This window comes from Leptonychotes weddellii, chromosome 16, assembly GCF_054177405.1.
Source record: "Leptonychotes weddellii isolate Sample4059 chromosome 16, ASM5417740v2, whole genome shotgun sequence".
In the NCBI taxonomy this organism is placed as follows: domain Eukaryota; kingdom Metazoa; phylum Chordata; class Mammalia; order Carnivora; family Phocidae; genus Leptonychotes; species Leptonychotes weddellii.
In genome coordinates, this window is record NC_138384.1 from 47,771,493 (window position 1) to 47,786,817 (window position 15,325).

The window sequence follows — 15,325 nt, forward strand, 5'->3', positions numbered from 1 at the left end:
CTAGGATTAGCTGCATTTGGAGAGTAGGTTAGTTTTCTTTACATGCAACTTTTTTTTTTAAAGATTTTATTTATTTGACAGAGAGAAAGAGAGCACAAGCAGGGGGAGTGGCAGGCAGAGGCAGAGGGAGAAGCAGGCTCCCCGCAGAGTAGGGGGAGCCTGATGTGGGACTTGATCCCAGGACCCTGGGATCATGACCTGAGCCGAAGGCAGTCGCTTAACCAATTGAGCCACCCAGGAGCCCTACATGCAACTTCTTAACAAAGTAGTTCAACCTATCTGTGTCTATTTTCTTTTCTTTTTTTATTTATTTGTCAGAGAGATAGAGCGAGTGAGCGCACAAGCAGGGGGGAGCGGCAGTCAGAGGGAGAAGCAGCCTCCCCGTGGAGCAAGGAGCCGATGTGGAACCCAATCACAGGACCCTGGGATCATGACCTGAGCCAAAGGCAGATGCTTAACGACTGAGTCACCCAGGCGTCCCCCCATTTGGTTTTCTATTAAGGTATAACTAACAAAAAAAATTGTAACTGACATACAATATCACATCAGTTGAGGTGTACAACAGTGATTTCACAACTCTATAGGTTCTATGATGCTCACCACAAGTGAGCTACTGTCTGTCACTATACAATGTTATTATAATAGCATTGAATGTATTCCCTATGCTATATCTTTTATCCCCATGACTCATTAATTCCATAACTAAAACTCTGTACTTCCCATTACCCTTTACCTATTTTGCCCATCCTACCATTGGGGTCACTCTGGTAACCAGCAGATTGTTCAATGTATTTATGGGTCTGTTTCTGCATTTTTTGTTGTTTCTAGCTATTTGTTACAACGTGGACAGACCTAGAAGGTATTATGCTATGTGAAATACATCAGAGACAAATACCGTATGATTTCAGTAATATGTACAACGAAAAACAACACAAATGAACAAACAAAAGCAACAACACACCCATGAATGTCTATTTTGTTTTGAATAAAGTCCATGGATAATCTTTTTTTTTTTTTTTTTAAAGATTTGTTTATTTGAGAGAGCGAGAATAAGAGAGAGAGTACATGAGAGGGGGGAAGGTTAGAGGGAGAAGCAGGCTCCTCGCTGAGCAGGGAGCCCGATGCGGGACTCGATCCAGGGACTCCAGGATCATGACCTGAGCCGAAGGCAGTCGCTTAACCAATTGAGCCACCCAGGCGCCCCAGTCCATGGATAATCTTAACTATAAAAATTCCAAGATTACACACATTCTATAAATGTAACAAGTTGGCCTCTAACAATTTTCCACTGCTGGCAGAAGACAGAAGACTCCTAGATTGAAGACCAAAGGCCATTGCTCATGACACAGCAAACATCACCAACAACTTAATCACACTGATTTCACTTGCCAGCCTCCCACCCACACTTCCTACAGGTAGATGCTGCACGTGCAGTGGGTTTGTGCCACATCTGTGAGACTGTGAGCATAGGAAACCACAATATCTTAACGGAACATCTAGCGTATCTGCCCAGACTTTTGCCATGGAAGGAGACATACATTTTCCTGTACAATAAACAAATCTGTCTTCTACCCAAGGGCAAGATACTATCACTATATTCCCAAGATTTTTAATACACAAACATCAATGGAAAGACAATTAGAATCAAAACATTCAAAGCATCTATCCATAACACATGGAGAAAATGTAACTCATAGAGATTCATCTCCCAACAATATCCACCACTCAGTATGATACCAGCTGGGCTCCAGTCTAATTTTTCCATATGCACACCACCTCATTAAACATTCATAACGTGACACAGGATCTGGGATAAAATCTATTCAATTTACATCAGGAAACATTTTGCAAGGCTATGAAAGGCAGGATACAATACAGAAGAATTGAGTGAGCTGTAACTTTCACTTCTGTAATGTCTCCATGGGTCTTGCATTCAACTAGGTAAAGAAATCCCAATACCCATGAGGGTCTACTTTAAATTTCCATAGTGAGCTTTCTAAAGCACATGGTAAAAAACAAAAAACAAACAAACAAAAAACTAAACTAAACTGTGCAAAAGCATAGAATTTACATGTTATCTGAAAAGATGAGAGTATTTTTCACTCCTTATCCAGGCAAAGCACATCCTGGATATAGTGGAATCATGGCTCATTAAAAAAAAAGGGCAGAGAATTGGGAAATACATAGGAATTAGGGCAGAGGTATTCACCAACCATCAATGGGAATATTAAAAAGAGCAACATAGACTTAAAAGCTGGACAAGACTGTGTAAAATGAAACAGTGTTGGTCACAAGGATAAAAATACTTTGGATTGAGCTGAAGTTAGGTGAAGATCTGGAGGAAATGTTGAGCCTATGAATGCACACGACCTACTCTGTTTGCCTGTACCTGAGGAAAATCAAGGAAACTCTGCTCCAGGTCATGAGTTCACAGCATGATTTCAAGGAATAATAACAATGCGGTACACAGCAAATGTATGATTTTCTTCTGATATTCATGACAGTATCCAAAATTCATTTTCCTTTTTGCTGCTCTGTTGCTCATTTGGCAGTGACATACAGAGGAAAATTAAAAACTCAATGTACCTGGAAGCTTTGACTTTAAGCTCCTTCCAACCAGTGTCCATACAGCTAATCTGAATGGTCTGGAAGACACCAAAGACCCACATTGTACCACAATGGACACACCTCTGGCCACTCTGTAAACATATGAAAGAGGTGTGCATCCAGAATCATGGCAGAAATCTTTTCACCCAAAAGCTGTCACTATGGGTGGGATTTATTTAGAGACAATGACTAATGACTTGACTATACTCATATTTGGTGATAAAATTGATAGAACTTATCTCCAGTGACCTAAAGAGAGAGATAATGATAAAACAGCTATCAGATTGCCACGATTCCAGTTACAGTGTATAACAAGAAGAAGACTTCTATTGCCAAGCCCCTGAAAGTCATTCTGCTATGGGAATATTGAAATAATCATTCATCAGAGCAAAGATGCCCATGGAAGGTCTTTGACATCAAAACTGACATTGAGTGTGTGGTCCTGTGAGATTGCTAAACATCACTAGAGGCAGGAAAAGATGGAGAAAATCACAGGAGAAGTCTGATCCAAGATTATGATGGTGTTAATGCATATGAAGACTTGTACAAACAAATGAAAAGAGCACAATACAATATTTTCAGAATACATTTCAATTTGTTAGCTAACCTGATGGGAAAAAAAGAAAAACAGAAAACCTCCATCACTACACAAAACACGCAACACACTGATTTTTAATAGGTTTCAGAACAAAATTGTAAATGTAATGATGTCTTTAGAAAAATACAAAGGATTCTGTCTCTGAGGTCTTGGTATAAGGGAAGATTTCTAAAAATGATAAAAACGCAACCATAAAGGGTGAACTGACAAATTGGATTACATTACAATTAAGAACTACTCTGCATCACAAGTTCAAGAGATAGAAATAGGGGCGCCTGGGTGGCTCAGTCATTGGGCATCTGCCTTCGGCTCGGGTCGTGATCCCAGGGTCCTGGGATTGAGCCCCACATCGGGCTCTCTGCTCAGCAGGAAGATTGCTCCTCCCTCTCCCACTCCCCCTGCTTGTGTTCCCTCTCTCGCTGTGTCTCTCTCTGTCAAATAAATAAATAAAATCTTTAAAAAAAAAAAAAAAGAGGAGATAGAAATAGAGATAGAGTGAGAGAGGAGACAAAGGACTCATTCTCAGGATATATACAAAACCACAAAGCCAGAAGAGAAAGATATCACAACAGAAAAAAAATGGGCAAAATAACCCACTAGACACTTTGAAAAAAGAGATTATCCAAAGGTTAACCAAACTCCATACTAACAGGAAGTAACAAACAACAAAAAAGCAAATAAAACCACAACTTGGTAACATCACACACCAACCAGAAGACTACTGTGAAAAAACTCCATTAAAAAAACCAAGTTTTGTAAAGTATGTGGATAAGCCAGAAATCCAGTACACTGCTGGTGGTGGGAAAACTGGTATAAAGATTTTGGCAAAGTGTTTGCTAGTATCTATTAAAGCTGAACATATCTAAACGTATTTACCAACAATTCAGTCCCACATAAATAGCCAGCACACATTTGTCCATATCACTAAAAGACAAATTATACATTTTACATGCCAGTACTATTCTTGACAGTCCTATACTGAGAACCATCCACCTACTCAATAACAGTAGAATGATGCAGTCAGGTGATATTCACAATGGAATTGGATCCATCCATTCTAATGAATGAGGCATAATAACCTGTGGTAAATACAGATAAATTCACAAATGATGGAAAGAAAAGAAGCCAAATACAAAAGAGCTCCCATTGCCTGATTACTTTTACATAAAGTTCAAAAGTGAGGACAGCAATCTCTTGCCTTATATATTAAAGGACTGCAGAGCTTCGGGGAAAGTTACTGAGGAGCTCAACACAACAAACAATATCCTGTTTCATGATCTCAGTGGCTTAGAGATGGGATCAGTTTGTGAAATTCTCTTGAGCTCCTTACTTATGATTTCAACATGTTACATTATTTTTAAAAAATCCTTATCATTGGGGCGCCTGGGTGGCTCAGTCAGTTAAGCGACTGCCTTCAGCTCAGGTCATGATCCCGGGGTCCTGGGATCGACCCCCACATTGGGCTCTCTGCTCAGTGGGGAGCCTGCTTCTCCCTCTCCCACTCCCCCTGCTTGTGTTCCCTCTTTCGCTGTGTCTCTCTCTGTCAAATAAATAAATACAATCTTAAAAAAAAAAATCTTTATCATTAAAAATAGATGTAAGTAAATAAATATCATAATGTACATATATTGACAACTTGAAATTAAGGCAGGATATAATTTCACAGTTACTAGATTTAAAAAGCATGTTTCTTTTTAAAAAAAATAATTTTTCACTAAAGCAATAGGATACTGAGTATACAAAATTTACAGTAAAAGAATGAAATGTAGAATTATTTTCTTAAAAGGTAAACAAGAAGACATAAGAAACAAGTAATAAAAAATGATTGGGTGTAAGGAAAAGCATAAAAGTTGGTAAATTCAAACACCAATATCACCATTAGAATATTAAATATAAATAAACAAAATATTTCTAGTAACACTAACTGTTGCTTGAATATATTGCACTGGAATTTTCGTAGAGCTATAACTAAAACAGAAGGAAATAACTGGAAGAAAAAAAAGAAAACATCCCATGTAGTGATGATCAATCAAACAACCAGCATGGTAATATAAACATTATATAGAAAAATCTTTAACACTAAAGGAGTTTGGGGGACTGAGTCCAAGACAGTGGAAGAGTAAGAGACCATAGTTTTGTCTGGTCCCGGGAATTCAGCTAGAAAGCTATCAAATAAATCTGAACACCTGAAAACTCAAGCAGAGATCTAAGAAAAGAATAGCTGCCGCTATACAAATAGAAAAGCGACCACTTTCTGCAAGAATGACAAGACAGAAAAACTCACTGCAAAAAAGAATAAAAGGCAGTACTGACTGCCAGGGACCTAATCAGTATGGACATAAGTAAGATGCCCGAACTAGAGTTCAGAATAACATTATAAAGATACTAGCTGGGCTTGAAAAGAGCATAGAAAACACTAGAGAATGCCTTTCTGGAGAAATAAAAGAATTAAAATATAACCAAGTAGAAATTAAAAAGGCTATTAATGAGATGCAATAAAAAATGGAGACTCTGTTATGATAAATGAGGCAGAAGATAGAATTAGTGACATAGAAGACAAAACGATGGAGAATAAAGAAGCTGAGGAAAGGAGAGATAAACAAGGGGAGGGAAGAATTTGAGAGATCAGTGATAGCATAAAGCGAAACAGTATTAGAATAATTGGGATCCTAGAAGAGGAAAGAGCAAGAGGGACAGAAGGTATATTGGAGCAAATTATAGCAGAGAACTTCCCTAATCTGGGGAAGGAAACACGCATCAAAGTCCAGGAGGCACAGAGAAACCCCACAAAATCAATAAAAATAGGTCAACACCTCGACATATAATAGTGAAACTGGCAATTCTCAGAGACAAAGAGAAAATACTGAGAAAAGCTCAGGACAAGAGGTCTGTATCTTACAAGGGTAGAAACATTAGATTGGTAGCAGACCTATCCACAAGACCTGGCAGGCCAGAAAGGATGGGCATGATATATTCAGGATGCTAAATAAGAAAAATATGCAGCCAGGGGCGCCTGGGTGGCTCAGTCGTTAAGCATCTGCCTTTGGCTCAGGTCATGATCCCAGGGTCCTGGGATCGAGTCCTGCATCAGGCTCCCTGCTCTGCGGGGAGCCTGCTTCTCCCTCTCCCACTCCCCCTGCTTGTGTTCCCTCTCTCGCTGTGTCTCTCTGTGTCAAATAAATAAATAAAATCTTTAAAAAAAAAAAAGAAAAAGAAAAAAAAAGAAATATTGAAAGGGATCCTCTAAGCAAAGAGAGAGCCCAAAAGTAACATAGACTAGAAAGAAACAGAGATAATCTACAGAAAAATTCACATTACAGATAATACAATAGCAATAAGTTCATATCTTTCATTAGTTACTCTGAATGTAAATGGGCTAAATGCCTCAATCAAAAGACATAGGGTATCAGATTGGATAAAAAAAGCAAGACCCATCAATAGGCTGTCATTTTAGACCCAAAGACACCTCCAGATTGAAAGTGAAGGGTTAGGAAACCATTTATCATGATAATAGACATCAAAAGAAAGCTGGGGTGGCTATCCTTATATCAGATAAATTAGATATTAAACCCAAGATTGTAATAAGAGATGGGGAAGGACACTATATCAGAATTAAACAGGAAGATCAATCCAACAAGATCTAACAATTATAAATATTTATGTCCCTAACACAGGAGCAGTCAATTATACAAGCCAGTTAATAACAAAATTAAAGAAACACATTGATAATAATACAGTAATAGTAGGGGACTTTAACACTCCCCTCACTGAAATGGACAGATCATCTAAGTAGAAGATCAACCAGGAAATAAGGGCTTTGAATGACACACTGGACCAGATGGACTTCACAGATATATTCAGAACATTTCACCCTAAAACAACAGAATACACATTCTTGTCAAGTGCACCTGGAACATTCTCCAGAATAGATCACATACTGGGTCACAAGTCAGGTCTCAACCAGTACCAAAAGACTGGGATCATTTCCTGAATATATTCAGACCACAATGCTTTGATACTGTAACTCAATCACAAGAGGAAATTTGGAGGGGCGCCTGGGTGGCTCAGTCATTAGGCATCTGACTTCGGCTCAGGTCATGACCCTAGGGTCCTGGGATCAAGTCTCACATTGGGCTCCCTGCTCTGTCGGGAGCCTGCTTCTCCCTCTCCCTCTGCCTGCACTCTCTCTCTCTCTGTCAAATAAATAAATAAATCTTAAAAAAAAAAAAAAAAGAATGAATGGGTCAACTAGGAAATTAAAGAATTTTAAAAATTCATGGAAACAAATGAAAATGAAAACAGAACTGTCCAAAATCTTTGGGATGCAGCAAAAGAGGTCCTAAAAGGGAAGTATAGAGCAATACAAGCCTTTCTCAAGAAACAAGAAAAGTTTCAAATACACCACCTAACCTCACACATAAAGGAGCTGGAGAAAGAAGAGCAAATAAAGCCTAAGCCCAGAAGGAGAAGAGAATAAAGACTAGAGCAGAAATCAATGAAATAGAAACCAAATGAACAGTAGAACACATCAACGAAACTAGGAGCTTGTTTGTTGAAAGAATTAGTAAGATGGATAAACCTCTGGCTAGACTTATCAAAAAGAAAAGAGAAAGAACCCAAATAAATAAAACCATGAATGAAAGAGGAGAGATCACAACCAACACGGAAGAAATACAATTATAAGAACATATTATGAGCAACTATATGCCAACCAATCCGGAAGAAATGGATGCATTCCTGAGACCTATAAACTACCAAAACTGAACCAGGAAGAAATAGAAAACCTGAACAGACCCATCACCAGCAAAGAAATTGAAGCAGTAATCAAAAGTCTTCCAACAAACAAGAGTCCAGGGCCGGATGGCTTCCCAGCGGAATTCTACCAAACATTTAAAGAAGAACAAATACCTATTCTTCCGAAGCTGTTTCAAAAAATGGAAATGGAAGGAAAACTTCCAAACTCGTTCTATGAGACCAGAATTACCTTGATCCCAAACGAGACAAAGACTCCCCAAAAAGGAGAATTACAGACCAATATCCTTGATGAACATGGATGCTAAAATTCTCACGAAGATACTAGCTAATAGGATCCAACAGTACATTAAAAGGATTATTCACCATTACCAAGTGGGATTTATTTCTGGGCTGCAACCGTGGTTCAACATTCACAAATCAATTAATGTGATATACCACAATAATAGAAAGGACAAGAACCATATAATCTTCTCAGTAGATGCAGGAAAAGCATTTGACAAAGTACAGCATCCTTTCTTCATTAAAACTCTTCATAGTGTAGGGACAGAGGGTACATACTTCAATATCATAAAAGCCATCTATGAAACACCCATGCCAATATCATTCTCAATGCGGAAAAACAGAGCTTTCCTCTAAGATCAGGAACACGGCAGGGATGTCCACTCTCACCACTGATGTTCAACATATTACTAAAAGTCTTAGCCTCAGCAACCAGACAACAAATAGAAATAAAAGGCATCAGAATTGGCAAAAAAGAATTCTAACTCTCACTCTTTGCAGGTGACATGATACTCTATGAGGAAAACCCAAAAGACACCATGGCAAAATTGCTGGAACTCATACAGGAATTCACCAAAGTGGCAGGATATAAAATCAATGTATAGAAATCAGTTGCATTTCTATACACTAACAATGAGACCGAAGAAAGACAAATTAAGGAGTTGATCCCATTTACAATTGCACCCAAAACTGTTAAGATACTGAGGAATAAACCCAACCAAAGAGGCAAAGGATCTGTACTCAGAGAACTATGGAACACTCATGAAAGAAATTGAGGAAGACACAAAGAAATGGAAAAATGTTCCATGCTCATGTTTTGGAAGAACAAATTTTGTTAAAATATCTATGCTTCCTAGAGCAATCTACATATTCAATGCAATCACTATCAAAATACCATCAACTTTTTTCACAGAGTTGGAGCAAATAATCCTAAAAAGACCCTGAATAGCCAAAGGAATGTTGAAAAAGAAAACCAAAGCTGGTAACATCACAATTCCAGATTTCAAGCTTTATTACAAAGCTTTAATCATCAAGACAGTATGGTACTGGCACAAAAACAGACACATAGATCAATGGAACAGAATAAAGAACTCAGAAATGGACTCTCAACTCTATGGTCAACTAATCTTCGACAAAGCAGGAAAGAATATCCGATGGAAAAAAAGACAGTCTCGTCAACAAATGGTGTTGGGAAAATTAGACAGCCACATGCAGAAGAATGAAACTGGACCATTTCCTTACACTGTACACAAAAGTAGACTCAAAAAGGATGAAAGACCTAAATATAAGTCATGAATCCATCAAAATCACAGAACACAGGCAGCAACCTTTATGTCCTCGGCCACAGCAACTTCTTGCTAGACACATCTCCAAAGGCAAGGGAAACAAAGTAAAAAATGAACTATTGGGTTTTCATCAAGATAAAAAGCTTTTGCACAGCAGAGGAAACAGTCGACAAAACCAAGACAACCAACATAATATTAGAAGATATTTGCAAATGATATATCAGATAAACGGTTAGTATCCAAAATCTATAAAGAACTTATAAAACTCAACACCCAAAGAACAAATAATCCAATCAAGAAATGGGTAGAAGACATGAACAGACCTTTCTCCAAAGAAGACATACAAATGGCCAACACAGACATGAAAAAATACTCAACATCACTCAGCATCAGGGAAATGTAGATCAAAACCCCAATGAGATACCACCTCACACCAGTCAGAATTCCTAAAATTAACAAGTCAGGAAACGACAGATGTTGGCTAGGATGCAGAGAAAGGGGAACCCTCCTACACTGTTGGTGAGAATGCAAGGTGATGTAGCCACTCTAGAAAATAGTATGGAATTTCCTCAAAAAGTTGAAAGTAGAGCTACCCTACAATCCAACAGTTGCACTATTGGGTATTTACTCCAAAGGTACAAATGTAGTGATCCAAAGGGGCACGTGCACCTCATTGTTTATAGCAGCACTGTCCACAATAGCCGAACTATGGAAAGAGCCCAGACGTCCATTCACAGATGAATGGATAAAGAAGATGTGGTATATATATATATATACCTACACACACACACACATACACAATGGAATATTACTCAGCCATAAAAAAAATGAAATCTTGCTATTTGCATTGATGTGGATGGAACTAGAAGGTATTATTCTAAGAGAAATAAATCAATCAGAGAAAGACAATTATCATAGGATCCCACTGATGTGTGGAATGTAAGAAACAAAACAGAGGATCGGGAAGAGAGGAAAAAACAAGTCAAGACAAAACCAGAGAGGGAGACAAACCATAAGAGACACTTAATCAAACGAAACAAACTGAGGGTTGCTGGAGAGGAGCAGGGTGGAGGAATGGGGTAACTGGGTGATGGACATAAAGGAGGCCATGTGATGTAACGCGCACTGGGTATTATATAAGACCCATGAATCACTGACCTCTACCTCTGAAACCAATATTACATTTTATGTTAATTAATTGAATTTAAATTTAAAAAATTAAAAAATTAAATTATCTCTGGAAGAATAAAAACCAAAACAAAAAACACTAAAGGAGTTTGTTAAACTCCTCAATATCATAAAAACATAAAGTTGTTGTTGTTACTCATAGTGTTATATTTCAAAATCTTAAATGTACACCATTTCAATATTCTAATTGGAGGATAACAAGCATAATCTACATATATGTGTGAGCATATTTATACACACACATATAAATATACACATAGAAATACATGTATATAGGGAAACATTTATTTTTTGCTCATGAGTCATTAAAATCATCATAGAGCGTTGACATCATTAAGATGGTAAAAGGGGGGTATTGGGTGACTTAGTTATGTGTCCCACTCTAGATTTAGGCTCAGGTCATAATCTCTGGATTGTGGGATCAATCCCCACATCAGGCTCACATATCCTCCTCCATGCTGGGCATCTAACCTGCCCCATCTTTCTCTCCCTCCCTCTAAAAAAAATAAAAGATGGTGAAATACATAGTTCACACTTTAGTAATTCTCATAATAAGCTCAATTAGCAACTTTCACATAAGACATCAGTGGGCAAATTGCAGTACTCAAGGGTGAGGCTGAAACACCCCTTGGACCACAGAGATCAAGAAGGACAACATTAAAAGGGTAAGAAGAACAATTTCATGTTGACCATAATGCACCTCCCCCGGGCAGGAACTAGAGCAGATGTTCTTCTTAGGGTCCATGGCTGGTGTGCTTTGGAGTTCCTGGGCCAAGTCTAGAATGCACAATTCAAACCAAAATGAGTGGAGTATGGTAACCTGTGTGGGGTCTTCTTTAAGGGATGCGTATGGTAAATATACTGGGAGTGGACACTTTTTCACAAAGACTACTGGGGAACTCATACAGGAACTTACTTTTGCCTGTGACTGTGGGGCCTTTTATCTAATGTATTTGCTGTTGGGTGGATCTACATTCAGTTCAAATCCCCTGCAGGCAGTCTGGTTACACGAACTGGAATCTGAATCAGCAGCATCAAGAAATTGTTTAGCTACACTCTCAATAATACTTCCATGTCATCCTTATTAAAAACAACATAATGCCGCAGCAGTTCAAAAAGAAAGAAAAGATATAATCCATAAACCATGGAGAAAATTAATCTCAAATAATTTGAGATTTAGGGTCACTGGGAAAAAACATTATTAATGATACCATCCCACGGCTCTAACAAGTGCCCCTTGAATAATGCAGGGGTACAGGGTATCCACCCCCATGCAGTTGAAAATGTTTGTAACTTTGACTCCCCAACACTTGATAGCTTACTGTTCAAAAGAAACCTTAGCAAAAACAGTCAATTAATATATACTTATATAGGGGCGCCTGGGTGGCTCAGTCGTTAAGCGTCTGCCTTCGGCTCAGGTCATGATCCCAGGGTCCTGGGATCGAGCCCCACATTGGACTCCCTGCTCCGCGGAAAGCCTGCTTCTCCCTCTCCCACTCCCCCTGCTTGTGTTCCCTCTCTCGCTGTGTCTCTGTCAAATAAATAAATAAAATCTTTAAAAAACATATATATGTATATATATACTTATATAAGTGTTATATTTGGTATTCCTACAAAAAAGGAAGCTCAATTAAAGACAATGTTAAGAAAATAAGGAGGAGATAATATATACATAGTACTGTACTATAAGTAAATCTGACTATAAGTGGACCTATATAGTTCAAACCCATGCTGTTCAAGGATCAAGTGTATTTTGTCTGTTTACCTGCAACCTTGATGATGTTGGGGTAGGATAAGGTGGTGCAGGATAACACTTCATGTAATATACATCAGTGTTAACACATTAAATCTATTTTGTGTTTTTAGTGAAAATATATTGAGTTCAAACACACTGTAAACAAACTATTGCAAAATCATTGTATGATCACTGGTCAAAATACCTATCACATGCATTCAAGAACCATTCTTGTTCCTCTAATATAATCATCTCTGAGTTGTGCTTTCGATGCTTTTCAAACTGAGGCTAATTATTGAGTAAATGTGGATTTATAATAATTTTACATCCTTTTATGGAAGAGTTAGCTATACATTCCTCAGTTATCTGTGAAAATTTCGTTATTTCAACCGAATAACTAATGTTCTTGACTTGCAGAAATTCCTATAATGAAGATACATTCAGCTTTGAATAAACTATCACCATATTCGTCTTAAACAGCAACTAGCAAAAATATTTAAAATTTAGAGTGTTTGTTTTAATATGCAAATAATAATGCCCTGTATACTTAATTCATCATGACTTATTTTACTCTTATAGTCAACCACAAACAACATCTCCACGTGGACGTTTTTCATATATTTGACATTACACTGTCCTTAATCTCCCGTGGAAAAGTAGGTATGAATGAATTCCCATTATACAATAACCGTCATGTCTGTGAGACAGCAACAATCAAATCATTTTGCATGCCCAGGAGCACTGAAGGCTTAGCATGAGATGATTTAAGAGTAAAATTACTAATATTTGCCTCCAAAATAACTCAAATATGGTCAAAAGAAAAAAAGAGACACAGTGAAACTAATTATCCCTCTCCAGACATCCATCCCCCTTGATCCTTTCAGGAATATTAACAAATACATTTGACTATTGTATAACATGGGTTTGAACAGTGTGGGTAAACTTATACACAGATATTTTTTTTATAAACATAGTGCAGCAGTGTAAACATATTTCCTTAATATTTTCTTTTCTCCACCTTACTTTATTATAAAAATACTGTAGAGAATATGTACAATATACAAAGAATGGGATGATTAACTGTTCATGTTCTAGGTATGGTTTCAGGTCAACAATACTGTATTTGCATGACAAAGAAGGAATGGTTTTAAGTTTGGGTACTATAAATTACACACAGATTTTTAGTTCTGGAGGGGGCTGGTGCCCCTCAGACTGCACTGTCCAAGGCTACAATGTAATTGATTTAGGTCATTTAAATTTGGATTTTTCTCAATAATAAATACTCTGATTTAGAATCATGTCTGAAAAGTGGTACTGGTTTACTACTTTCTGCTGTGAATTCCCTGATCTTATTTATTTATTAAAGATTTATTTATTTATTTTGGAGAGAGAGAGAGAACAGGACGGGGGACTGAGGGAGAGGCAGAGAGAGAATACCAAGCATTTAGCACCAAGTCTGAACTGGAGCTCGATCCCAAGACCCTGATATCATGAGCTGAGCTAAAGTCAAGAGTTGGACACTTAACAAAGCTAGCCACCCAGGCACCACTTCTCTGAATTTAGATTTGCCTTTCTATTGTATACTTTGCCAATTATTTGCATCATTAATATTTTTATCCCTTATAAAGTTTTTTTCTGAACTCTATATTAAAAACAGAGGCTGTTCATCAATCATATTTCTATCCAGTATGCTTGCTCTGATGTTGAGTAAGGTTTCAGTTCCAAGTAGACTTTACCACCATTCTTGACATTTGTAAGGTATCTCCCCAGTATATATAATTTCATGTTGAATACTTCTGATTATTAATTAAATATTGCCACATTATTTACATTATAATGTTCAGAAAGTTTATAGTTCTGCTTAAACACTTTGCCGCATTTTTTTTACATTTGTCTGTATTCTCCCTACTATGTATTACCATATACTGATAATATTTGAGTGGTAGTTAAAGACTTTGCCAATTGTTTACATTTGTGAGATTTCTTCCCATTATGAAATGTCTGCTATTGAGTGAGTCTTGAAGACTAGTTAAGAGGCTTGCCACACTTATTACCTTTTTAAGTTTTTACTTGATTAAGGATATAATGAGGTACAATAAGATTTGAGCTTTCTGAAGACTTTCCCACTGTGGTTCTCTGGAAACTGAGTTCTCTGATGTTTATTAGGATTTGACACTTGATTGACATTTCCCCCAGATTCATTACATTTGTAAGTTTTGTCTCCTTTATAAATACCTTGGTAATTATGGAAAATAGAGTACTCACTAAAGGCCTTCCTAAGTTCACAACACATGAAACCTTGCTCCAAATTAAGTATTATGTGGTAAGTATTACACAGTGATGTTTGGATAAAGACCATTTTGTGTTAATCAAATTAAGAGAGTGTGCAACAAGGAGGGATTATGTGTCGGTGGGAGAATAAAGAACCCTTTGAAAAGGACTTCTCAGATCAATCACATTAGGAATTTTTATCTTTATTTTTAAATTTCTAACATTCAGGAATGTATCAGTGAATGACTAAACCAATCTTATATTTGAAATGGTTTGAATGAAACTTTCAGCACAGACTAGGTGACTTTCCAGAATATCCAAATGTCCTTTCAGAGAATATGTATGTTGAAAAAATGGATTATCATCCCTGAGTTCAAAGACATTGCTATGCAAATGACTTAAGGTGGGTTTTTTTTTTTTTTAAAGATTTTATTTATTTATTTGAGACAGAGAGAATGAGAGAGAGAGAGCACATGAGAGGGGGGAGGGTCAGAGGGAGAAGCAGACTCCCTGCCGAGCAGGGAGCCCGATGCGGGACTCGATCCAGGGACTCCAGGATCATGACCTGAGCCGAAGGCAGTCGCTTAACCAACTGAGCCACCCAGG

General features: G+C 37.6%; 1 protein-coding gene and 1 long non-coding RNA gene across 4 annotated transcripts in view; both read right to left on the minus strand.

The window, feature by feature from the left end:
• Window positions 1-15,325, minus strand: part of ZNF845 (zinc finger protein 845) — a 180,659-nt gene that overhangs the window by 28,475 nt on the left and 136,859 nt on the right. The gene's annotated exons all lie outside the window — the stretch shown is intronic.
• The window catches only part of LOC145717683 (uncharacterized), a 52,113-nt gene continuing 42,846 nt past the window's right edge, over window positions 6,059-15,325 (minus strand). The window contains exon 3 of the long non-coding RNA XR_014141073.1: window positions 6,059-6,068. This is a non-coding gene — a long non-coding RNA (uncharacterized LOC145717683). The remainder of the gene's footprint in view (window positions 6,069-15,325) is intronic.